Genomic DNA, 25,756 nt, shown 5'->3' on the forward strand with positions numbered 1-25,756 from the left:
AAGGTGTGGGCTGATAGGCGAAAAAAAATAAAGCTGGAAAGAGAAGATATAGCAAGACAAGGAAAGAAAGTAAAGATGAGGAAAAGGGAAAGTGAATGAAGATCAGTGGGAAGTAAGGGATATGAGAGAGGGGAAGGAGGAATCTCGAGGAAGGGAGAAGAAAAATTGGAAGTGAAGAATATGGAATGATGAAGAAAATGGATGTGATGTGAAACGAGGATGAGAGAAACTTAGCCTAGGTGAGAGGAAAAGGGGGGATTGAGGTTAGAAAGGGAGAGAGAGAGAGAGAGAGGGGAGGGGGAGGATGAGAAAGAATGATAGCATGAAATTTGAGATATGGGGGTAAAGAAGGTTGGTGTACGAGAGAGAGAGTAGGGGGGTGGGGAAACAGATTGAGAAGGAATGGAAGGGAAGGAGGGTGTGAAGCAAGAGCGAGGTTCAGCAGAGCACAAAGATCTTTATCCATGCGTGTCAGAGCAATGGCCGGGAACTCAGGTGAGGGAACATGACACAGCTAAGCAATGGCCAAATGGCGGTAGTTTATTTACGTTGGATAAGGAGGCTCCCCCATATCTTTTTCCCATCATTTTATATCTCTGTCTTTTACGTCTTTTGTTATTCATGCAGTCTGTCCATGTTAGAAAGGCGTACATAACACGCAAGAGAACAAGAAAGACAGCACTCTGAGAGCTCACACCTCCCCTAACGCCTATACCAAACAACTCAGATCACCAATACTTAATCAACTCTTCTTTGGCACATGACCCACATATCCACAAATTTCTTTAAAATCGATGAATAGCTTTTTGAGATATCTTATGGACAGACAGACAGACAGGGGTGAATACATAAGCACCTCCAACTTTCGTTGGCGAAGATAATGATAACCTATACTATGTAGTTAACATCATAAAGGAAGAGGTGTTAGAAAGCCTCCTAATCTGAAGAGAATACGGCCCAAGTCGTGGAACCACATGACTACCATGACTTAGTTTAATTAGTCTTTCTCCTCTCTGACGCATTTATTAAGCCTAGGAGAGAATTGTAGAAGTGGAGTTATTTGATATAGCCCTAATCAGCCCTTCTTTAAACTAAGAGGGAAAGAAGAAAATAAAGATCTCCTGTGTTTGGAGAGGTTAAATCCTCCCTGATCAGAATGAAATAGCTTGGCGGTAGCAACTATCTCTCTATCTAAAAAGCAGAGTGTCTGTGCGTCTGTATGTTTGTTCTTTATGCACGGCTACTTTTTTAAAGCTTCGGAGCTGAAATTTAGCACACATACTCTCCTCACTAAGGGTCAGGTCATAGGCATATAGCCGTGGACCTTCAAGGCCAGTAAAGGCCAAAGAGGCCGTTTCAAACATTTGATATACCTTCTTCAGCCTCAAGGAGCTGGATTTCTAGGATAGGTCATTAATTAAAAAGTTTCCCCATTCCTCAGAATGGTGGGGCGGACATCATTAAACATGACCTTCAAGGCCATTAAAGGCCATTTTATTACCCGATTAAGTCATTTTTCCTATTTCTGTCGTTTTCTTCTTTTTTTGGCTGTTTTCTACAACAGACCGACATATAACTATTTTCATGACGAAATTTGACGGAGTTTATCAGCGTTCGTTATCAAAAGTGACTCCAGCCATAAAATATTCATTTGTAAGTACATTTTTGATATTCTGCACTCACGCATGATCTTTTTTGGAGTCACTGGTATTTCTACTTTACCTTATTTAGATACAGCAATGATTATGGTGGCTACTTTTGTCACATTTGTTTAGTTTCTTTCAGTTACTTGAGTAACTTTAAAGAAGCCTGAGTAACTTCACTATACTTTAGTAACGTTAGTACACGTTAGTATATTAATAGTAACCTTAGTAAATAAGTAACTTTGTCACAATTGTGACAGTTATCTTTGTGACTTTGGTGATTTTTAGTTTTTTAGCTACCTTGAAGTCCACTTTGTTTCAGTTGAATATGCCACCCAAGAAAAGATCTTTGGGGGGGTCGGTCAAAGAAGCTTCAAATGCCAGGGCAACCAGATCTAAGGAAGCGTAAGATAAAAGAGATGCAAGATTGAAAAGTCAAAGAGACCGAGTTTCTGCGTTTCGCAAGGATGAATAAGAGGAACACAGATTAACTAGACTTTAGGCTAATCTAGCCAGAACTACAGCTGCACGCCAAGCAGAAACAGATGGACAGAGACAAAGAAGGCATCAGGCAGACTGAGCAACATCTGCAGCAGTCAGAGAAGAAGAAACTGAAGATCAAAGAAGAACCAGACAACAAGCTAGCCAATCATTGAAAAAGGTTGGATTGAACCTAGAGACACCATGTTTTTCCCACGGCCAACTTTATGTTGGCTGTTCCAGGGTGGGCAGTGAAAAACACCTACACACCTATGCTTAGGAGGGAAAAACAAAAATTGTTGTATACAAGAAAGCATTTAAGAATTAGACAGTGCGTGAATTATGGCACAGAATAATAAAGAATTGCTATAATATGTTTTTGAGGATTCTTTGAAATTAATGTTCAACATTTATCATTCGCAACTACATTTAACCTGGGCAACGCTGGGTGCCTCAGCTAGGAAGCTAAATAAGACGTCTTGGTACCGAGTTATCCAAGTAATTTTAATGGAATTTGTGTGTAATCACTTCTGTGCCAAAGTTCTTTAAGCTGAGTTAAATCATATAATGACAACAAGAATTCAGTTATATGACGATGCATGATGTCGAAAAGATTACTGGACGTGAATCAGCACAAATGTACGCAGTCGTACGAATGACGGATTTAGCTCCGTGTGCCTGAGGACGTCTAATACACTTTTTTCTTTCTGTCAGCAGATTTTTGAGCTTATTATTTGTAGGCGGAAAATGAATTTAGACCTTAATAATCACCTGAACACCAGATGTCTTTCCAAAGTTTATTAAAGTCGCCTGGACATGGCAAGAGTACAATAAAAGACGTCCTCGTGATGAAAGAGCTAACACCTGACGTGACCAACCCTCAGTGTTATTAAACAGCTGAGTACGATGACGCTTTGTCACAGCCAGATTATTTTACTTAACTTATGGGAGCTTTCCCCAACTGGAGAGGTTAAAAATACTGTTGTCTTCATTAACATCTCCATTCTAAGAGGACTCCCCTTGGTTGGATAAAATCGTCTGAAAATAACGATATTAAACAATGAATAGACAGTCACAATGAGGTTAGCACCGTACAACTCTTGGCGATCATATACTTTAACTGAATGATAATGGCATACAGTACTCGATGACTTTAACTGAATGATAATGGCATACACTACTCGATGTTTTCATCTGTTTATACATCCTTATTTATGAGGCAACTTTTCCCCGATCCATCCATTGTGTGAAAATGCAGGGTGGAGTATCAGGCTTCCCTTCAAACCTTTTCCCCTCTTTCATCCTTCTGTACCCTCGTCGTCCACCTCCTCTCTCCTCCTTTACTCCTTCTTTCCCGTCCCCTTCCTCCTACAATCTTACACCCACTCATCCCATTCTTCCCATATCCTCGTAGCCCCCCTCTTCCTCTACCCCCTCGTCCTCCTCCACCCCCTCTTCTTCTACCTCCTCCTCCATCCCCTCCTCCAATCCTCTCCCCTTCCTACACCTTCCCCCAACCCAGGTCGGCCCGGAGCCAATAAAATGTGTTACTCGGTCTAATAATGACCCGACGCTCCTGGGATGAATTTTCAATTGCAAAAATAATCGTGATAACAATAATGCAAATTCTCCTAATAACCAGCTTATTGCTAATTACCATCACACGGGTAACGTACCTTGTCAACCGCAGAGTTGATTTCTCCTCTAATGAGGTGATTAATTGTGTTATGCATTATATTAATGACAGATAAGGTCATTAAGCCTAATATCATTATGCTAATTGGCTTCTAATGAACAGGGCTCAGAGACAGATACTCACCGCTTCGCAGAAATGTTGTTCAGTATCATTTATATATGTTGGACAAAAATGAAAAGAAATATTTCAAGGTGGTTCGGCCATGTGGGGGGCATGGAAAGTGGAAGATTGACCAAAAAAAAAAAAAAATGAATCAGAGTAAAATGGTTCGAAGAAGAATAGGAGGGAGATCGAGAACGACGTGGCGAGAGGGGTCGAAAGGGTACGTTAAGGGAGGGTGGTGCGTCAATTGAAGAATAAGTCGTTACTAAGTAGGGAGAGAAACGCCAGGAGATTTTGTCGACGCCTCACTTCACGGAATGCGGCGTCAGGCAATTGGTAAATTGATCTATGAGCAGAAAAAAAAAAAGTCCAGGTGATGCCAGAGTGTTGGTGGCTTGTGCAGGTGTTCTAATGAAAGTGTTGAGGCTTGTGTAGGTGTTTTGATGTCAGTTGTGGCTTTTGTAGATTATGTCAGAGTTCTGGACTGGGGCTTGTTTAGGTGTTTTGATGTCAGTGTTGTGGCATTTGTAGATGTTTTGATGTCAGAGTACCAGACTGGCGCTTGTTTGGGTGTTTTGTTGTCAGTGTTAGAGCTTGTGTAGGTGCTTTGATGCCAGAGTATTGGGGCATGTGTAGATGTTTGATGTCAGCATTGGGGTTTGTGCAGATGTTTTGATGTCAGTTTTGGGGTTTGTGCAGGTGTTTTGAAGTCAGCACTGGGGCTTGTGCAGGTGTTTTGAAATCAGTACTGGCTCCTGTGCATTTTTTTTTTTCAAGTCAGTACTGGGGCTTGTGAAGGTGTTTTGATGGCTGTTTATTGTTATGACTTGTGGAGGTGTTTTGATGAGCTCTTGCCGGTATTTTGATGCCAGCGTTGGAGGCTTGTGCTGGTGCTAGAGTGCTGTGGGTTGTTCAGGTGTGTTGATGTATTGAGGTGTGTTGATGTGTTTGTGGATGTTTTGATGGTAGTTTATTGTTGTTGTGGTGTTGCCATTATCGCCACGGCCACTTAGCCCGAGTAGCCGGCCCGCTAAACACTATTGTAAACAGCGGCGTGTATGGCAGCCAATAAACTCGTCCGGTTTAAGGAAATGCACGACCGCCCTGCTAATGGCCGTACATGACTGCCGTGTGCCCGCCGCAGCCTCTCTCTCTCTCTCTCTCTCTCTCTCTCTCACACACACACACACACACACACACACACACACACACACACACACACACACACACACACACACACACACACACACACACACACACACACACACACACACACACACACACACACACACACACACGTAGATGGATAGATAGATATACTCATATATTTACATTATCTACATATACATTTAGATCTGCTCAGGCCTACTTACTTACCCCACACACATACACCACATAAAACCATACCAAATCATACCATATCACACACACACACACACACACACACACACACACACACACACAACCGGAAGTGAAACTCTAAGCATTATTTGTGGCATTTTTTCGTCCCTTAATCCGCGTGATGTGGCCAAGGGAGGACTGGCTAGCGAGACGGGAAGCTGGCGGTCAGGTCGCGAAACTTACGAGAGTTCTGGAGAAGCGGCGAGATTGGTGTTTTTGTGACGGTGGTACGTGGGAGGGAGGGGTTGTGATCATGAATAAGTGTGATGATGGTGGTGACTGGTTATGACGGTGGTTGTGGCGATGGGGTAGTGTCATGATGTTTGATAGTGAGAATTTGTTTATTATAGATAGGTGTGATAGTTTTTACTTGTGGTGATGGTAATGGATGTTATGTGATGGTTGGTTGTGATGCCACTTGCGGTGGTTGATGTAATGATCGGGGGTAGGTCTGATGATGGTAGTGTTTGACGTGGGTGGCTGTAGTGGTGGGTTGTGGCGTGATGGTGGCGGTGGGTTGAGGTGGAGACTGTGGTTGATGTGACGCTCTGTGTGGTGATGGTTCTGACTCATGGTGACGGTTATGTCTGTGAACGTAGTAGTGAGTTATGGTGACGTTTATGGTATCTGTGTATTTGTAGTAATTGTGATGATCATGGGTTGGTGTGGTGATGGTTGAGACGGTGGTTGTGGTGGTGTTTGTGACTAGTGGTAGTGAATTTTGAAGGTGGTTGTGGTGTTGTTTCTGGCGGCTGTGATATGCTGTGGTGATGTTTGTGACTAGTGGTGGGTTACTGTGAAAATGAGTTGTGGTGATGTTTACGGTGGCAGTGGTGATTAATTGTTGTGATTTTAGTGAAGATGATGATGGTTTGTGGTGATATTTGTGACCGGTGGTGGGCTGTGGTGATGTTTTTGACGGTGATAATATGTTTTGGTGGTGAGGTATGGTGGTGGTTGTGATGATGACTTTGCCAAGGTGGTTATGATGACTCTTGGGAAAGGGTGATGGTTGTGAAAATCTGTGGCGATGACAACTGTAGTGTGTGACTGTAGTGGTGGTGTGTGACGGCAGTGGTGGTGGTTGAGGTAATATGTGACGGTTTGATGGTGGTGGTGGTGATGAACTGCAACAGTGATGAAGGAGAAAAATGAAATGGAAATATCTAGATGAGATTTGCATTTGGGTGGTAGGTGGTGGCGACCATCATCCACTCACTTGATGTAGTGCTGCCTACTTCTTCCTCACCTTTATCATTCTATCTCTGTATCTGCCCTTCTCTCTTCCTACTTCTCCCTTTCCTTTCAGTCTCTTTATTACTCATCTTTCCCTTTCAGGGAGGTTTACATTGAGTGACAAGCCAAACGGTTTCCTGTAAACCGGGAAACCATTTACAGCGCTGGGTAGTTAGTGCCCCTCTCCGTAAACCAAATAACTCAAAAACAAATGGCCACCCCTTACGGGATTATGGTGTCTGGCCATACAATTGATAGACAGACAGGTTTGCATTACTGACAACAAAGATATATTATGTTACAGAAATATTAGAGTCCAACCTACCACACGATGGTAGTCCTGATGTCGGAAAGTGTCATATATCGCAAACTAGCAATATCCTCTTGTAAACATATACCGTAGCAAATGTTGTGTTTATATAAACAGACATTGTTCATACACAACGAGACGTTTGTAAACGTCAGCAGTTATTCGAATATTTTCGGTAGGCATCGGACCCCCTGTGCACCGATACTTTTGTGACCCATAGTACATATATCACACTCATTAAAATAATCCAGCAAGTGAACCGTAGAATAATCAGCAGGTGCAGATGCGGCGATTCCAAGGAGGCGGGATCATTGTTTATTATTATTTCCCCCTGACTAACTAAGTTCAGGAGTTCAGTACTTCCAGCAGGGAGGGAAAGGGTAAAGGGTGTTGTGGGTTATCAGTAGACTGCATAATTCATCCTAACTTCTCCCTCCCTTAGAGTTCAGCAGTTCGATAGTTTCGGCCGTGGCGGGTAAGCAGGAGTCATGATTTTATTAGCTCCTTAAAGTGGAAAGAATCGTATGTTGATAGTATGAACTGGTCAAGAAAAAGGTAATCTTAGTGAAGGGATTCGTAGACATTTTTTCTTTACTCCTTTAAGAAAAAGTGAAGGCACGGTTGTCATTGTCATCACACTTAGTAGGGGTTCAGCAGAATCAGCAGTGGGTGTCAGCAGTTTTGCACAATCAGCAGAAGGAGAGGCATAGCAAACTCAGCAGATGTCAGCAGTTTAGCACACTCAGCAGGGGAGTAAAGCATCATAGTAAACTCAGCGGGAGGAGAGATGTGGTTCAGTAGAGTCAGCAGGTTCGGCAGTTCAGCATACCAACAGCAGGCGTGGGGTCCTCATTAACAGCAGTGGCCCCTTGCTTCTCCAGGCATTACCTTGCAAGTGACGAAACAATCAGAAAATGCTAATGCGGCCCTGATGCTGGATAAGCCACACACACAGGCCGGCTTTACTGGTCCCCCCCCCTTCTCTCTCTCTCTCTCTCTCTCTCTCTCTCTCTCTCTCTCTCTCTCTCTCTCTCTCTCTCCCTTCTCTCCCTCTCACCCTCGCACTCCAGACTCTCGTCGTGCATTTTGTTCAGAAACCTAATTAATAGTTAATTAACTCGGGGCGCAGATTATCAGATGCAAATTGTAAAGCATCCCCCTCAAAATAGACATATCAGATGCTAACTCCCGCGCCCCAAGCAGATAAACGGGTCCTGGGTTCGAGGTTGCCTGCCCCCGTCTTGTAAAACTCGAAGCATTATGAACCCCGGCCATAAAGAAGAGAGTGGGAAGAAGGGTGGTTCGAAGCATTGCAAACCCCGGTCGTAAAGAAGAGAGTGGGAGAGAGGGGGTTCAAAGCATTCTGAACTCCTGCTGTAAAAAAGGAGTGGAAGGTAGGGGATTCGAATCATTATGAACCCTGGTCGTAAAGAAGGGAGTGGGGGGATTCGAACCGCTGCGTGACCTGCCCTGAAAACCCGGAGCAACATGAGGCTTGGCCTTAAGAAGGAACGATGGTGGGGGGATCCAGGCATTATGGACATTGGTAATGAAGAAAGATGTTAGGGGTTTGAAGTAGGGGGTTTGTAGTGGGAAAACCACGGTATGGGATTCCAGTATATTTTAAGTAAAAGTTATAAGTGTGGAATTCGAAGAGGGGGGTTCGAAATTCGAGTTTAGAGCGAGGGATTCGAAGTGTGGGATTCGGAAAATGAGCTTCAGAGCGGGTGGCTTGATATGGAGGGGCTTGAAGTGGGAGGCTTGATGTGGAGGGGTTTGAAGTGCGAGGCTTGATGTGGAGGGGTTTGAAGTGCGAGGCTTGATGTGGAGGGGTTTGAAGTGAGAGGCTTGAAGTTGGGGTTGGAACTAAGGGGATACGAAGTGAGATGGATGAAGAGGAAGGAGTGAAGTTGGAGTATGACGCAGTAGTAACACCAGTCGTAGAAAAGGTAGTGGGGAAGCTTAAACATTATGAAACTCTGCCGTAAAGAATGTAGTGGGGGTTTGAAGCATTATGAACCCAAGCCATAAAGAAGGGAAAGTGGGGGAGTTGGAACTGATGCTCCGCGGTCAAGGTATAGTCGCTCCGGCTGGCCATTAATGACTTGTTTTATGTGCGCAAATTACATGCTAATCTAGGAGAGCTGTGTGTAAGATGCTGCTCTCTCTCTCTCTCTCTCTCTCTCTCTCTCTCTCTCTCTCTCTCTCTCTCTCTCTCTCTCTCTCTCTCTCTCTCTCTCTCTCTCTCTCTCTCATGTAACGCAGTCTACTGTAACGAATTGTTAAATCGATCTGTACTATAACTATAGTCTAGTGTAGCATACTTTACTATGACAGTCTTCTGTAACAAAATCTATTGTAGCGAAATCTGGTACAACAAAATATTATAACGAAATCTAGTGGAATGAAATTTTGTACACCTAAGTATAGCATATCGAAATATTGTATAAAGAATCTGTCATAAAGAAACGGAACGTAGGGAATTATAGGATAATTAAATGATATCTAGCACAACCAAATGGAGAATGTCGAAATTTAACCTAACGAAATCTCTTACCATGAAACCTGTGAGAAGAATGAGGTGTGTAGTGTAGTGAGACGGTGGAATGGCATTGTTTTGGTTTCAATCTATATGTTGATAGCTCCCTCCCCCCATCCTCCTTGGTGTGATGTACGCCTCTGATAAGATTCACTGACCTCTTGTTGCTCCTACCATCCACTTTACCTCTCCTCTACCCCTCTTCACCCCATTCTCCCTCTCCTCTCTCTCCCCAGCCTCCCTCGTCCTTTACCCCCTCGTCCCTCCTTTCTCCCCTCTCCCTTCTTCTTTCCCCCTTCTCCCTCCTTCTTCCCCCTTCTCCCTCCTTTCCCCTTCTCCCTCCTTTCCCCATTTTCCCTCCTTCTTTCCCCCTCCTTCCTCCTTCTTTCCCCCTCCTTCCTCATTCTTTCCCCCTCCTTCATCCTGCCCTCCATATTTCCCCATTTCCATCTCAGTTCTCACCCCTTCTTTCCCCCTCCTTCTTTCTTCTTTCCCCCTCGTTCGTTCCTTCTTTCCCCCCTCCTTCCTCCCGCCCTCCATGTTTCCCCATTTCCATCTCAGTTCTCACCTCTTCCTTCTTCTTCATTCCTAGCCTTTTTCTCTTCCCACTGTACCTAACTCATTCTCTGTCTCCCTCTCTCCCTTCCCATTCCTTCTTTCCCCCTACCATTTTCCCACCCATATCTCCCTCAATTCCCTTTCTTTTTCTCCACCTCCTCCTCTTCCTCCACTCACCTCCCTCCCATACTCGTCTTAAATCCTTCATTTTACCACTCCCCCACTCCTCATCCCCCCCATCCCTCTTTTTCTTTCCTCTTTTTTTTCTGCTCCCTCCCTCATAATCTTCCTCTCTTACATGTCTATTCTTCCCCGTCTCACATTCTGTCCCTCTTTTTAACTTTCACAAACACCCACCCTCCATCCTTTCCCTGTGTCTTTCTCCCTCCCTCCCTACATATTCCCTTTTTTCCCCCTCAGCTGCTGCCACTCCTCCATTTTTTCTTTCCTTGTCCTTGGAACTCTTATTTTTTTTCTTTTTCCCTTTTATTTTCTTTGTTCTTCGTCTCCTTTCCATTTATCTTTTTTTTTTTTTTTTTATTTATTTATTTTTTTACTGCCATTCCTCCCTTCCTTTTATATTTTTTTTTCCTCACCTTATTCTTAGTTTCCTTCCTTCATCCTTCTGCTCTTCACGTCCTTTCTCTCTCTCTCTCTCTCTCGTTAAGCCATCTGCATTCTTTTTTTCCTATCGTTCATGGCTTTGTTTTTATTTGGTCATTCCTCCTCTACCTTTGCTTACTTTTCTATATCTTACACACACACACACACACACACACACACACACACACACACACACGCAAAATTTCTCAATGTTCACACTCTTCCTCTACCACGCCTACTCACCCACGCACGCACCTCCTTTCCTCCCATTCATTCACCCACCACGTACCTGCACACCTTTTCATATCCATACTCTCCCATGCACGTCTCCCCTTCCCTAACACCTCCCCACCTCCTCACCATCCTTCCCTCCATTCCTCCGCCTCTCCTCTCCCCTCCATGCAGCGTCCCCTGGCCCCTCCCCCTGCCGCCCTTGCAAGATGCTGCCACTGCTTGCCCCGCCCCCACCACGAGGAGGGGCGGGGCTCAGCAAGGCTCCATCGTCTTCTCTCCCTTTGCCTGCCAGTGTTTTGAGGGTCCTCGCCGCTGCCTTCCTGTCTCCTCCTTGCCTTCATGTCTCCTCCATGCCTTCTTGCCATCTTCATGCATTCTTGCCTCCTCCATGCCTTCCTGTCTCCTCCATGTCTTCCTGCCTCCCCCATGCCTTCCTGCTTCGTCCTTGTCTTCCTGCCTCCTCTTTGTCTTCTTGCCTCATCTTTTTCTTTTCGCCTCCTCCTTGCCCTCCTGCCTCCTCCTTGCCTTCCTGCCACCTCCATGCCTTCCTGCCACTTCCAGGCCTTCCTGCCTCCTTTGTCTTCTTGCCTCCCCTTTGTCCTCCTCCCTCCACCTTGCCATCCTCCCTCCACCTTGCCTTCTTTGCTCCACCTTGCCTTCCTGCCTCCTCCCTGCCAACCTGCCACCTCCTTTCTTTCTACCTCCTCCTTGCCTTCCTGTCTCCTCATTGCCTTCCTCCTTCCTCCTTTCCTTCCTGCCTCCTTCTCGCTTCCTGCCTCCTCCCTACCTTCCTCTCTCCTTTCCCTCTTCCCTGTAACTTTTCCATCCTTCTCGTCTCTCTCTTTGCTTTCCTGTCACCTTTCTTCCTTCTTCCCTGCTTGTTTTCCCTTCTTCCTCTCTGTCTCCTTTTTCCTTCCTTCATCCATATCTCCATCTGCTCCTTCCTCTCTCTTATTCACCTCCCTGTCTTCTTTCCCGTCTCTCTTATTTTCCTACCCCTTGCTTCCCTCACCTCTTCTCTGTCCCCTCCCCTCGCTCCTACTCCCCTCTGTCCCTTCCTATCTTCTTCTTGACTCCCTGACTTCTCTGTCTCCCCCCCTCTCTTCCTTTTTTTTCTTTCCTCTCGGCCTCTCTGCCCCTTTCTGCCTTCTTTCCTTCCTGCATATCCTTTGGAGAATAAAAATTATGGTAGGGGATGATTGGTGGAGGGTGGGGGGTAAGGGGAAGGGCAATAGAGCTGTGCAAATTGTAGAAGGGGATAGGGGATGGAGGGTGGAGGGTTCTCGAGCAGGAGAGAGGAAGGTGGGAAGTACAGTAGAGGATAAACATTAGGGTGGGAGTGTGGATATAGAAAGGAGGAGGTGAGATAGAATGTATGGTAGGGGATGAGCAGTTGGATGGGGGTGGGAGTTGAAGGAATATGGAAGGGAAAAAAAGTATGATAGGGGATAAGGGGCAAGGTGGGGAATGGAGTAGGGGGAAAGGGATAATGGAGAAAGTGTGGAAGGGGATGAGGGACGTGGTGGAAATGGGAGCAGAAGGACTGAGGAAGGTACAAAGTGTGATAAGGGATGAGAGGCAGGGTGAGGCTGTGATTTGGTGAAGGAAGGGAAGATTGTGTTATAGAGAATAAGTGGCTGGGGGTTAGGGGATGGGAGGAAGAGGGAAGGTACAAAGTATTTTAGGTGATAAGGTGTGGAGGGGTCTAGAATCAGAGAAAGGGGGAGGAAGAAAGAGTGGTAGGGAATAAGGGGAGAGGATGGGTGTGTCGGAGGAAGGGGGAAGGCAAACATTATGCACAGGAGGATATTCTGTTGTTGTATCATGTTGGTTGTTTGTCGTGTTCTCTCACGGAACACGTCCTACATCGTCATCTAACTACAATGATAGTAGTTCATTGGTATTCTTGCCATTACCTGGTAAATTCTTATAATTTTGGAAGGTTCTGTCTTTGTGAAAAAGCTAGCATCAGATTTCATTTTTCTACCCCCCCCCCCACGACGACGACATTTCTGTTACATTACTCTTGACCCTCAGATTATTTTTTTCTTGCTAAACTTTGGAGAATACCTGCCGTTGTGAAGAGGTTTGGAAACAAAATTTAAGCCTTAGCAGGAGGACCTTACTTTCTAAATGATAGTGATCAAGCAGTTTTTTGTTATTGGAAGAAATGAAACAATTATTTATGTAACAGATCCGACTGAAATTGATATTATACGATTTGTTTAAAAGAAATATTACTCTTAACCTGGCTGACTGCCTCCCTCCTCCTTCCTTCAATGCCTCTGTCTTTCCCCTACTTTATTTTCTTTCTTCCTTCATCTGTCTCCTTCCCTGTCTCTCTTCCCATATTTATTTTCTCCCTCCCTGTCTTTTTCTTCGTGAATGTTTCTTCATTCCAGTCATCTTGTTCCCTTCATCTGTCGTTTGTCTTCCGTGTTTTCTTTCCCATACCTGTTTTTTTTCCTTCCTTGTTTTTCTCTCTCACCATACCTCTTCTGTCCATTTCCCTCTATGTTTTTCCTCGCTTCACACCACTCTTTTTCTCATTCTTTGTTTTTTCTCTTTCAGTATCTCTGTTTTTCTCTCAGCTCTGTGTTTCTCCTCCTGCCTCTATTTCTTTCTATCCCTCTAGCTTTCTCCTTCCCTGATTTTCTCTCAATTCCTATCTTTCTCCTTCCCCTTACTTGTATTTCCATCCCCTTCTCTTTCTTCTTCAGCGTTAACTTTTTTCCTACCTCATTATCTTTCATATCTCCTGTTTCTTTTCAAATAATCTTCTTCTTCATTGATTTTCACCCTTAATGCATCTATCTTTCTTTATCGTTTTTCCTCTTTCCCTACCTCAGTCTTTCTCCATCATTTCTTTTTCCATACTTCTGTCTTTATTCTTCCGTGTTTTTCTTCTTTCCTACCTTGATCTTTCTATTTCCTTGTTTTTAATCTCTCCCTTCCTCTGTCAACCTCTTTCCCTGCCTCCATGCTTCCCTACTTGCCGACCTGGCTTATATTTAACCAGTCGTCCCTCTTCTTGGTCCTCTTTCCCTTATTACGTTTATTTTAGCTTCACCCTTTGTCCTTTTTCATCGTATTCTCTGTGTGTGTCATTCACTTTGGTGCTCAGTATATGCTTACCGCTGAACCCTCTGTCATCTCTCGCCCTTCCCTTGCATCATGACCCTGTTCCTCTCGTTTTCTCCATCCATTTCCTTCTCTGTCAGTTCTGCTTATTATTCTGTTCCATGTTTCAGCCCTCGGGGAACACTTAACCTTCGACAGGCAAAATTTCTCTCAACTAAATAAAATTGTCCGATGCTGCCTTAAATAAGATTCCAAGAGGAAGTGATAGCAGTAAAAGGGTTACTCGTGATAACCCTTTGACTGGTAGGATCTCTCAAGTGAAGAAATTCGTCTGCTGTTTTAGTAATCTAAATAAAATTCGTTAGAGTACTAACGGTAGAGATAGAGTTACTGGAGATTTATTTGCTGGAATTTCTCTTGATGTAGCAGTATGTTCTGATATTAGCTGGAATAAAATACCAAAATACATCAGCCGCAGTGAAAGGGTAAATTAATGCATTATAAGACTGAAGATTCCCTCGCCTGAAAAGTCATCGTGCGGTAAGCAGAATAAAATACCTGAGTGAGTTCAAGATTAATGGAGATGTGCTGTAATCCCAGTGAGGTCAGGAGTTTCCCCCAACTGAATAAAACTGTCTTGAGGTAGCCTGTATAAAATACGTAAGGGATGCGCTTCAACCAAAAGTATTCAGGCTTTTTGAAAACTAGGGCATCAAGAAAGATCATAGGACCTTCAGTTAATTATTTCGTAAATAATTTTTCTGATGCTTTGCTCTCTTCAAATATAATCTCTTCATTATTTTCCTCTTAATTAAGTACTTTATCATAGTTTTTGTTGCGTTTTTACAAACACCGTTATACAAACTTCCTGCAGGTAAAAAAAAATATTCATGTGAATAATCTTCCTATCGTTTTCTGTTCCGCATTTATGTCTATGCACACAGCTGAATATTATATATACCAATGTTTTCTCCACCCACCCATCCCCTCATCTCGGTTTGTTTTAGCGTTTTAAAAGTTGGTATTCATCTGACAGCCAGTGTTTTTAGTCTATATATATTCACTCATATCTATAGAAGTATCTGAATCTCTTACAGAACCAAGGTTTCCCTCAGCAAAATAAAATTCGCTAGCGGTAACTGAATAACATTCGAGAGAGAAACAACTCGTATGAATGTTAAAACTGAGACAGACTATAATACGTTCTGCGTCAGGTTTCCCATAGGTGACTTAAATCGTCTGCCAGTAACCAGAATAACATACTGTACTTTAGTAGAACAGTGGGTCTTAATGGGATAACATATGGCCCTGTGTGTGTACGTCTGTCTTCCTGTTTATTAATCCATCTTGTCATCAGTCAGTCTATTTATTCATCTGTTTATCCATCCATCCTTTCACCCACATATCCATCTATACATTCATCTTCTATCCATCCTTTCATCCATCTGTTTATCCATACATTGTTTCTTCCATCTATCGCTCTGTGTACCTGCCTGTTTTCCTCTGCATCTCTCGCCAAATGATGTTCAATGAGGGCACGGGAACAATGGACGAAAGAGTGCGAGGCGTGAAAGTCAACACACACCACGGCAAGCAGAGGCCCGGGCGGCGATCTGAAGGATTCTGACGTCACGGGGGGTAGGAGGGTGCAGGTGAATCCTTGCAAAACAAAGCAGTATTGAGTTGCATACACGTGCGCACACACCTACACACCAACACAAACACATGAGTATATGTAAATACACATTTACTTATTTACATAGTCCTACGTGCATCATAGAGACACTCTTCTTGACACATTGGCCTATAAAACCATTTATGCAATACATTAAGATAAACATTTACATAAATATACAGTACAAAGTACACAATACATACACATATACAACTCATTCACATACGCATGAACGTATATAGATAAATGTAGAGGCACACACACACACACACACACACACACACACACACACACACACACACACACACACACACACACACACACACACACACACACACACACACACACACACACACACACACACACACACACACACACACACACACACACACACGACGCTTGTTATGTGTTGGAATGCATGTGTGTGTGTGTGTGAGGGTTAGAGAGAGAGAGGGGGGGGGAAGAATTGATGTTTTTGCCAAGACTAGAACGTGATGTGTTTGGTAATATAGCAAAACTTCATGTCACGAAGTTGACTAATGGCGTATTTCTTGCACGGTATGCGGAATGATAAATTTTATACATCATCACATTTGTTGCCAGCATCATAGAGACGAGGAATTTGGTCAACGACAGAATTTGGATAGTTTGAACGTAATCCTGCGAAAGCTGACTTCACTTATTAAGCTTGCAGCAAACGTAGGATGAACTGTATTGGTACAGTATCACTTTTCTTGTATAAACAAACTTATAGAAAAAAGTGTTTTGATGTGTCTTAGAATACTGATGCTTTTGGTAATGCCACGAGATCTGACATCACGAACTGGAGCAACGGAATGTATTTCTTGCAAAGCGCGCAGACACACACACACAGACACACAGGCTCTTTCTCTCCCTCTGACCACCCTGCCTCCGCCAGTGATCTCGGCGAAATAACAGCTGCTGGGAGCGACAACTAACAAGGCAATCAGAGGCTAACGACGCCCATTTGATTAATAACTTGTTAGCTTAATTAGTAATTCCTGGCAACAAAGGATTGTGACAAGCAGGATGTCTGGAGGCGGGGTAGGAGGCCGGGAGGGGGGATTTCGGGGGAGAGGGAGGGGACTTGGTGGTGGGGGAAGGGGAGGCACAAGCAGCGTTGCCACGGGTTGGAGAGTACCACTAGCCTTTACATCGGGGAAGTGGAGTAATTGGAGACCTGATTGACAACACTGCGGCTGGAGACACACACACACACACACACACACACACACACACACACACACACACACACACACACACACACACACACACACACACACACACACACACACATCATCGTCGTGGTCGTGGTCGTGGTCGTTTTCGTCGTCGTTATCGTCGTCATCACTATCTTATATCGATAAAAACAATGTCCCTTTCGAGGTGTAGGGATCCCCTCAGTTACGATGACTCCTATTCTGTTATATTGTTGCCATCCCTAGACAGTTTTATTTAGCTGATAATTATCCTCTGTAATAATAATGTTCGTGTCACCACCAGACGATATTTGTTTTCAGCTCAAGATCTCCAAGTGATTAGTTGGGAGAGAGAGAGCTGATTCTAAGTTAGTTCTAGTAAGATTAATGTAGGCATGTGTTTTCAGAGATGGTAAAAAATACACAAGAAATTGTTTACACACACACACACACACACACACACACACACACACACACACACACACACACACACACACACACACACACACACGCACGCACGCACGCACGCACGCGCGCGCAGAGATGGTTACGGACCTTGGAGTCAGAACGCAAACTTTCCGAGAAGAAAATGTGTAATTCCCCATTTTGACTTCATTACTTTCCATCTCAGAAAATCACACACTGGACACACACACACACACACACACACACACACACACACACACACACACACACACACACACACACACACAGAATATGTTAGTGTAATTAAATAAGCATGTGTATGCAGTAGTATGTCTGTATGTATGTCCGAGAAAGAGAAAATGAGAATTTCTAAGTGTAATAAAAATACCATGTGTATACTGTACAGTATGTATGTATGTGTGTGTGTGTGTGTGTATGTGTATGTGTGTGTGTGTGTGTGTGTGTATGTGTGTGTGTGTGTATGTGTATGTGTGTGTGTGTGTGTGTGTGTGTGTGTGTGTGTGTGCGTGTGTGTGTGTGTATGAGCGAGAAGAGAGAGAGAGAGAGACTGACTAATAAAGGCAGCTTACGAGCAAAACCGCTAGTCAGTCAAGGAAAAAAAATCTTGCACACCGTTTTCTAGTATCCACCTCTTAAAAACACGGAGATGGAGAGAGAAAAAACACTCTCTCTCTCTCTCTCTCTCTCTCGTCTTTTTGCCAACAACTTCTTTCTTTGCGTAACTAAGAGGGACAAGTATCTCTTTTGGTATGCAAATGTACTTCACACACACTAAAAAAAAAAAAAGTTATATGCATTTAATCGGAAGGAGGGGAAACTGAAATAATTTTACTCGCCGGGGAAAAGAACAAACCCGCAAAGTTGCACATGTCTTGGGAAGAAGTTGAGGGGACTTCGTGTGTGTGTGTGTGTGTGTGTGTGTGTGTGTGAGAGAGAGAGAGAGAGAGAGAGAGAGAGACACACACACACACACACACACACACACACACACACACACACACACACACACACACACACACAGATAAAAAGAAAAAAGTTACAGAGAAACAAAGTAACATCAAACAGAAAGGCCAATAAATAGCAGCATGTGGATATAAATAAGATCTACCGATATGTTCAGGAAATAAGTAAACGCCTACATAAAAGAAAAAGTACAGTGATTGATTAGATACTTATATAGATAGATATAGATATAGCTCGTTATACATACATACAAGCATACATAGACTGGAGGCCATACATGTTGGTGGTCTGGGCGGTGGGTGGGTGTGTAGGTAGATACATTCAAACATTAAAAGTGAGAAAAATAATCATATACATATACCGGTATAGAGAGAGAGAGAGAATATTTATTTATATATATGTATGTATGTATGTATGTATATGTACGGACAGAGAGAGACATACGAGTACATAGTTACACACAAAGAACCAAACAGACTGACAGACAAAGTTAGACAGATATAATGATAGGTATGAGATAGATATAAAGAAGGGAGTCAGAGAAAGGTAAGAGATGTGAAAGATTTGTGGAAAGGTAAATAAATGGAGAAAAATAGACGGAAAATAAGCATACATAATTAACGTAGGGTGCAGATGAGAGAGAGAGAGAGAGAGAGAGAGTGAGAGAGAGAGAGAGAGAGAGAGAGAGAGAGAGAGAGAGAGAGAGAGCACCTGGAGCGGGACTCAAGTAATATTAATAAGTGTGTGGGTGAGTCTCTCGGAGCACCTCCTTCACCTGCCCTCACACATTTCCATAAACACAAGGCCTGCTGGGGGTAGGGGAGATGGTAGGGAAAGGAGAGGGAGGAGGAGGAGTGGGGGAGAAAAAGTGGAGAGGAGGATGGAGGAGGAGAAGGAAAGGAGTAAGAGGGGAGAGAAGGGAAGAGAAAGGGTAAAGAGGAAGAAGGGCAAGAGGAGGGAGAGAGAGAGAGGACGAGGAAAAGGAGGCCAAGAAAACGATGGAGGGTGACGGGAGATAGGGGCAGAGAAGGAGATAGGGAAGAAGGAAGAAATGAAAACTGAAGGCGAAGAGAAGGGAAGTGGAGAGGGGAAGAATCGAATGGAAAAGATGAGGTGAAGAAGTGATGGGAAGAAAAAAGTGAGATAATTTTTGGGGGAAAGGGAAGGCAAAGGCAGTGGGGGATGGTGGATGGGATCGGAAAGAATGGGATGGGGAAGGGAAGAGTCAGATACCTGTTAGAGTATGGGACAATTGGAAGGAGCAGGAAAGACAGGATATAAGAAGGAAGAGGCAGACGTGTAGGGGTATGGAGAGGGGGAAATGGAGAGGAAGAGAAGGGACTAGAAGGAGAGTCGGGAAACTGGAAGGGATGGGTTCGGGGAAAAGGAGACAGACAGACAGACTGAGAGGGTGAGGACAGAGGTAGAGAGAGGATAGAGTGGCTGAGGAGAGATGAAGGGAAATGGATAGGTATGGGAGTGGGTGTGAAAAACAAGGGACTGGGAGAGAAGGGGAAATGAAAGAGAAGAGACTGGAGGGAGAGGGAGAGGAAGGGAAGGAACTAGAGGGTGCAGGTGAGGAAGGAAAAGAACTGGACGGAACAGGGAAGAGGAAAGGAAGGGGACTGGAGGAGGAGACGGAAAGCAAGGGAAGAGACTGGAGGGGGAAGGGATGGGAGTAGGAGAAAAAAACTCACAAACCGGTCTTGCGGTGGAAAAAAAACTGGAGCGATACCTGTATAATGGGATGGGAAACATGGAGAGGGAGGTGGGGGAGAGGGAAGGAGGGATGGAGAGAGGAGTGATGTAGGGAAGAGGTGAGGGGTAGGGGAAGACAGGAAATGTAAGACAGGTAAGGGTGAATGTACAAAAGAGTGGTAGTTAAACGAAAGGAATAAAGCTATGTTGAAGTAAAAATGAGGAGAGAGAGAGCGAGAGAGAGAGAGAAAGTAACGGACAGAGTGGGAGGAAAATTAGAGTGGGAAAAGAGTGGCTAAGTAGAGAGGTATAGTATCGCAAGGATGCATCCACAATTAACGAAACAGGGAGTCAAGAGAGGGAAGGTGGTAATGAGGAGGGGAAAGGATGACGAGAAGGATAAGAAATGAGGGAGAAGAGAAGAGGGAAGGAGGATGAAGGAAAGAGAAAAAAAAATAGAGGAAGGAAGGAGAGGAGGGTGAGGAGTACAAAAGGAAGAAACAATTGATCTGTTGATTCTTTCGAAGCTGTTTATCAGTAAGTAGGATAAAACTATGGAATCCGTTTTATACGTCAAAGACAAGGAAAGTAAAACAGGAAATCTTCCCCCACCCACCAGTCCCTCGAAGCGAAGATAGCAGGAAAAAGCGGGAAGAGCTACCGTGCAACACAGAAAAGCAGTCATGGATATTTCATAGAAAAGGATAATAACAAGGGGGCAATGGGTGAGAGGAGGACAAGAAATGGAGGAGGAGGAGGGGAGAGAGAGAGAGAGGTATTTTACAGGTGAGATAATTTTATTGACAGTAGCAAGTGTGAAAACAGCGTGTAACGGATGTGGGTGTAGTGAAGAGAGGTATAGCGGGCAAGGGAGTACCGAAAGAGGTGTTAGCAGTGCACGTAGCGGATAGATTATTAGAGAATGAAAGAAATGAATGGTATTGTATCGAATAGAATACAAGTATAAGGTGAGTTTAACGAAGAGGGTATAGCGAACGAGAATGCAATGTTCACTGTAGCAGACCGGGATGTTGCGAAGTAGAATATAAGGGTGGTATAGAGGAGAGGGTGTAGCGGAGGGAAATGTAATGAAGAAGGTGTAGTGGTAAGCACTGCAAACAAGAATCACAGTTTCGAGAAGGGTATAGCTGATGCGAATGTAGCTGTGGGTAATGGGAAGAGAACAGAGTTGGTTGTAACTATGCGAGTACAGGGAGGAAAGTGTAACGGACGAGAGTGTACTGAGGAGAGTTTTGCATATAAAGTAAAACAGACGGGGGTGTATGGCGAAAAAGAATCAGTGAATAGAAGAGCATTTAGCGAAGAAGGTGTAACGGACGGGGCGTAGTGAGTGTAGCGGACGGAGGTGTAGCGGTAAGTTTAGTGGACGGTGTAGCAATGATGCAGTGGACAGTGTAGTGGATTGAGTGTAAAGGACGGGGTGTAGCAGTGTGGCGTAGATGCGAGTGTGTGAGTGTAGGTGTGAGAGAGGCACTTCCCGGAGGGCCTGGGTCGCTTATTCTCATGGTAATTACTTCACCTATAAGGGCAGAGAGCCGCTCATCGGTAGCCGCCCTTGCCACCACCCCCACACACCACCCCACAGTACAACCCCACAATATCCATTAATTTCACCGTGTAACCCCTTAATGTCCGCCACCCTCACACAACTACAGTACAACCTCACAATGTCCTCAACTCCCACACACCCCACATCACAACCCTGCAGCATCCGCCAACCCCCACCCACTTGCAGTGTCCAATGTCCATCGCTCCTACACACCCCACAGCACACCCCACTATATCCACTTTCTTCATGTACCCACTATTATTTACTACCCATACATCTCACAGTACAATCTCACCATATCTGCTTCCCCTGCACAATCCACACAATGGCTCCCACACGTTCCCCACACACCCACAGTACGACCTCATAATGTCCATCATCCCCAGACAATCCACAGAACGGCTCCCACTCTTCTTCATCACCTCCACACAATCCACACAGTGGCTCCCACTCTTCTCCAACACCCCCACGCAATCCACACAGTGGCTCCCACTCTTCTCCAACACCCCCACGCAATCCACACAGCAGCCTCCACTTTTCTGCATTACCCCCACACAATCCACACAGCGGCTCCCACTCTTCTCCATTACCCCCACACAATCCACACAGCGGCTCCCACTCTTCTCCAATACCCCCACACAGTCCACACAGCGGCTCCCACTCTTCTCCATCACCCCACACACTCTACCCAGAAGCTCCCATTTTTCTCCTACACGTGCTACACTACTACCCCACAATGTGTACCAGTCCCACACAGTCCATAATATTCATCACCCCCATGGTCCTCACAACACAACATTACAATATCCACCTTTCCCACATCATCCATGACCTCACTCATCATACACCCCAGGCCCACAGTATCTAAAGAATGGCTTGCACGAGGTTTAGAAGGTAGGTTTGTTAACTATGCGAGAATGGATCCTACTGTATCAAGAGAACCGACCCGCAGAACCTCATACCATAACAACAACAGCGCCTTTACCCTCATTCATCCACAGCAGGTCACCCCTACGACTCATAGATGCTCCCAAAGACATCTCCACCCCACTCACTGACCCCCCCCCCCACACACACACACTACACACAGTTGTATCCACACACCTCTTACATGACTGCACTCACACCACCCACAAGACTACCTATACCATTCACAGAAGCCAATCCGTACTGTTACTAGATTTCCATCACACTGTTCACAAACCCCGACCTCTCAGAGATCATTCCCAACCCCATAGTATGTCTCTTCACCCCCCACCCCAAAAAAAAAAAAGCTACTTATATTCCATAGGATCCCTCTGATTCCATTCACAGTACTTAACCCACACTACTCACAACACTTAACCATACTAATACAGAATATCCCTCACACCACTCTCAAGTGTTCATCCACACCACACGCAAAATCCCTTCGCACCACTCACCGAATCACCCTCACACCATTCACAGAACCACCCCAACACCACCCACAAAATCAAGACCTCACGCACACCACTCAGAATCCCCTTCACAGTACTTAAAGAATCATCCGTCACATCATTAACATCATCCTTCTTACACTACTCACAGGACTTCATCCACACGACCCACAAAAAAGAAAAAAAAAAATGCTCCTCAGATTTCAACCACATCACTTACATGGTCCCCACTTACCAACGTCATTCACAGAATCCCTCTTATCCCACTTTCAAAACTTGAGCACCATTCACAATACTACCTCTTGAGCCATTAACCACAAAACCCATCCCTCACCCATCGTTTCCCCACCACCAACAGTCTTTCACTTACACCCCGCAAACAGAAACACCTCCCTTCAACCGAGGAGCAATTTACGAAAAGGTGTGAGGGATGTTGCAATCAGCGGAGGGACATATGATTCTGGCCTGTTTACGAATGCTAACAAGCCGTTGAAAGTGCCATTACCCGGTTATTTTGCATCTGTATATCAAAGTTTTAGAAGACAGGTAGTTGTTGCTAAATGCACTAATGTATTGGTACATGGGAAATGTGTTCTTGTACTTATGACCTTACTTATATTTACTGCATATTTGTCTTGGGCATTACGCGTGTGTTTGATATGTATGAGGAAACTGTTGCTGTGTGTGTGTGTGTGTGTGTGTGTGTGAAACTGTTGCTACATATATACTCGTATACTGCATATTTGTTTCGTGATATGTACGAAGAGACTGTTGTTGGTGTGTGTGTGTGTGTGTGTGTGTGTGTGTGTGTGTGTGTGTGTGTGTGTGTGTGTGTGTGTGTGTGTGTGTGTGTGTGTGTGTGTGTGTTCATAAACCTGTTTTTGATGTTGAGGTAATTCCCAGCTACTTTATGTTATGTCATCATCATTATGACCTCTGATTGTATACCATTATTGCCATTCCTCAAGTGGACCGCACGACCTCTCATCTTTATGGAGTGGGTGATTAGTAGTCTGAATATTATAGGTAATCATGAGCGAATTTAGCCTAGAACTCCTGAATTATGAGCACCCCCATAAATCCTCATTTGAGAGTTCGCTGGGCCCTCACTACGCCATGCGCAATATTAATGGCGATAATCTAAGGTCCCTTTTTTTGCGCAGGTCAGAAATTTAAATATATGAAGGCCTTTGGATCGTGGTTCGGCTTTACATCACTACCCATCCAGTGTTTGTAATGATACCACCGCGCCTACCTCGTCCCTCAGACCTCGTTCTAACTCATTATTAATAGTCGCCAATTTCCCTGGGTTTTGTAAATCATGGAGAACTTCATGATACCGGGAAATTAATAATGGTTGTGGGTGTCACGGGGGAGAGGGAGGAGGGCTTCTTTAACTTCCTGGGAGCGAAATGTCTACTTTGCGTTATATTCTGACAAGCATCCAACAGTTTTACTAAACTGAAGTAAAGCCAAGGGAATGATAATTGTGAAATCCTTTAAAGATGAACATTTTGGTAGAGAACAAAGATTTTCCTGTTTCTTTCCAGTATACGACGGGCGATTTTACTCAGTATAGAGGAATTCCCACAACCAGAGTTTATGTTATTTACTTGTTTTGCCTCATTTGCAGTTACGCAGTTTCTGATCATCCTAGACTTTATCATCGTCATTTTCATCGTCAGCATTAAGTTTTTCTTCATCACCATTATTCTTATCCTCCTTTTCATATTTCTGCTCGTCGTCTTTGTCGTCTTCCTCATCGTTTTATTCCCTTTTCTTCTCTTCTTCCTATCCCTTCTTCTCCTCCTCCTATTCTTCCATCACGTCCTCCTCCTCATTCCCATTATCATTCACATTCTTATCTTTTTGCCACTTGTAATGGAGTAGGTGGGAGCCGGGAAGCCCATTTTTACTTTCCAAAAATCATGTCTCAGAATCTCTTAGGATAAAATTATAGATGGTGATTATTTTGTCGTACTGTTGGTATGTAAGAGTCCACGTGTCTGACACCCTTTAAATACATAAAAGATCACCGGAATAATAAGCAGAGCGATAGAAAAACAGGTGTGCAAGTATTACACACTACCACCTTAACACTGCCACACCCACAATGATACATACCTCATACATACTTAACACTGCTACATTCTCTACCCCCCCACCCCGCTCTGTCTCTGTCTGTCTGTCTGTCTGTCTCTCTCTCTCTCTCTCTCTCTCTCTCTCTCTCTCTCTCTCTCTCTCTCTCTCTCTCTCTCTCTCTCTCACACACACACACACACACACACACACACACACACACATCCTGTCTCCTGTTGTACAAAGACCTTTCTAACACCCTGCAGAATAAGTGAAAATGATAGGTTGTGCTAAAGGAGAAGGGTAAGAAGATCGTACACGTAAGACTGCCGTGATTTCCACTTACCTTGGGTCTGAAAACGCCTAGGTTATTATTGTGATTTCCCTCGGACAAATATATTTGCTTACAGAAACCCCTAACGGGTAAGAACAAATTAAAAAGAGAGCGTATGTGGCAGAACCTCACTGTGGGATGCATCCAAGACCTGCGAAAAGATCGAATGATGAGTAACTGTTTGTATAGATCATTTCGTGTTTTCTTTTTCCTTTGTTTGGATCTGGTCCATCTCATTATATATATGGGAAATTGGGCTGGGATGAGTAATTTTTGATGATAACGGCGACGATGATGATGATGATGATGATGATGATGAGGAGGAGGAGGAGGAGGAGAAGGATTGCGCGTGCGTGCGTGCGTGCGTGTGTGTGTGTGTGTGTGTGTGTGTGTGTGTGTGTGTGTGTGTGTGTGTGTGTGTGTGTGTGTGTGTGAGAGAGAGAGAGAGAGAGAGAGGTTGCTGATAGAA

At 44.3% G+C, this 25,756-nt stretch overlaps 1 protein-coding gene across 1 annotated transcript in view; it reads left to right on the forward strand.

Annotated features, from left to right (window-relative positions):
• The window catches only part of pdm3 (POU-domain protein pdm3), a 361,168-nt gene that overhangs the window by 163,279 nt on the left and 172,133 nt on the right, over nt 1-25,756 (forward strand). The gene's annotated exons all lie outside the window — the stretch shown is intronic.

The sequence above is a fragment of the Coenobita brevimanus genome, chromosome 93 (assembly GCF_032717465.1).
Source record: "Coenobita brevimanus isolate Jiangsu-jjx chromosome 93, ASM3271746v2, whole genome shotgun sequence".
NCBI lineage: Eukaryota > Metazoa > Arthropoda > Malacostraca > Decapoda > Coenobitidae > Coenobita > Coenobita brevimanus.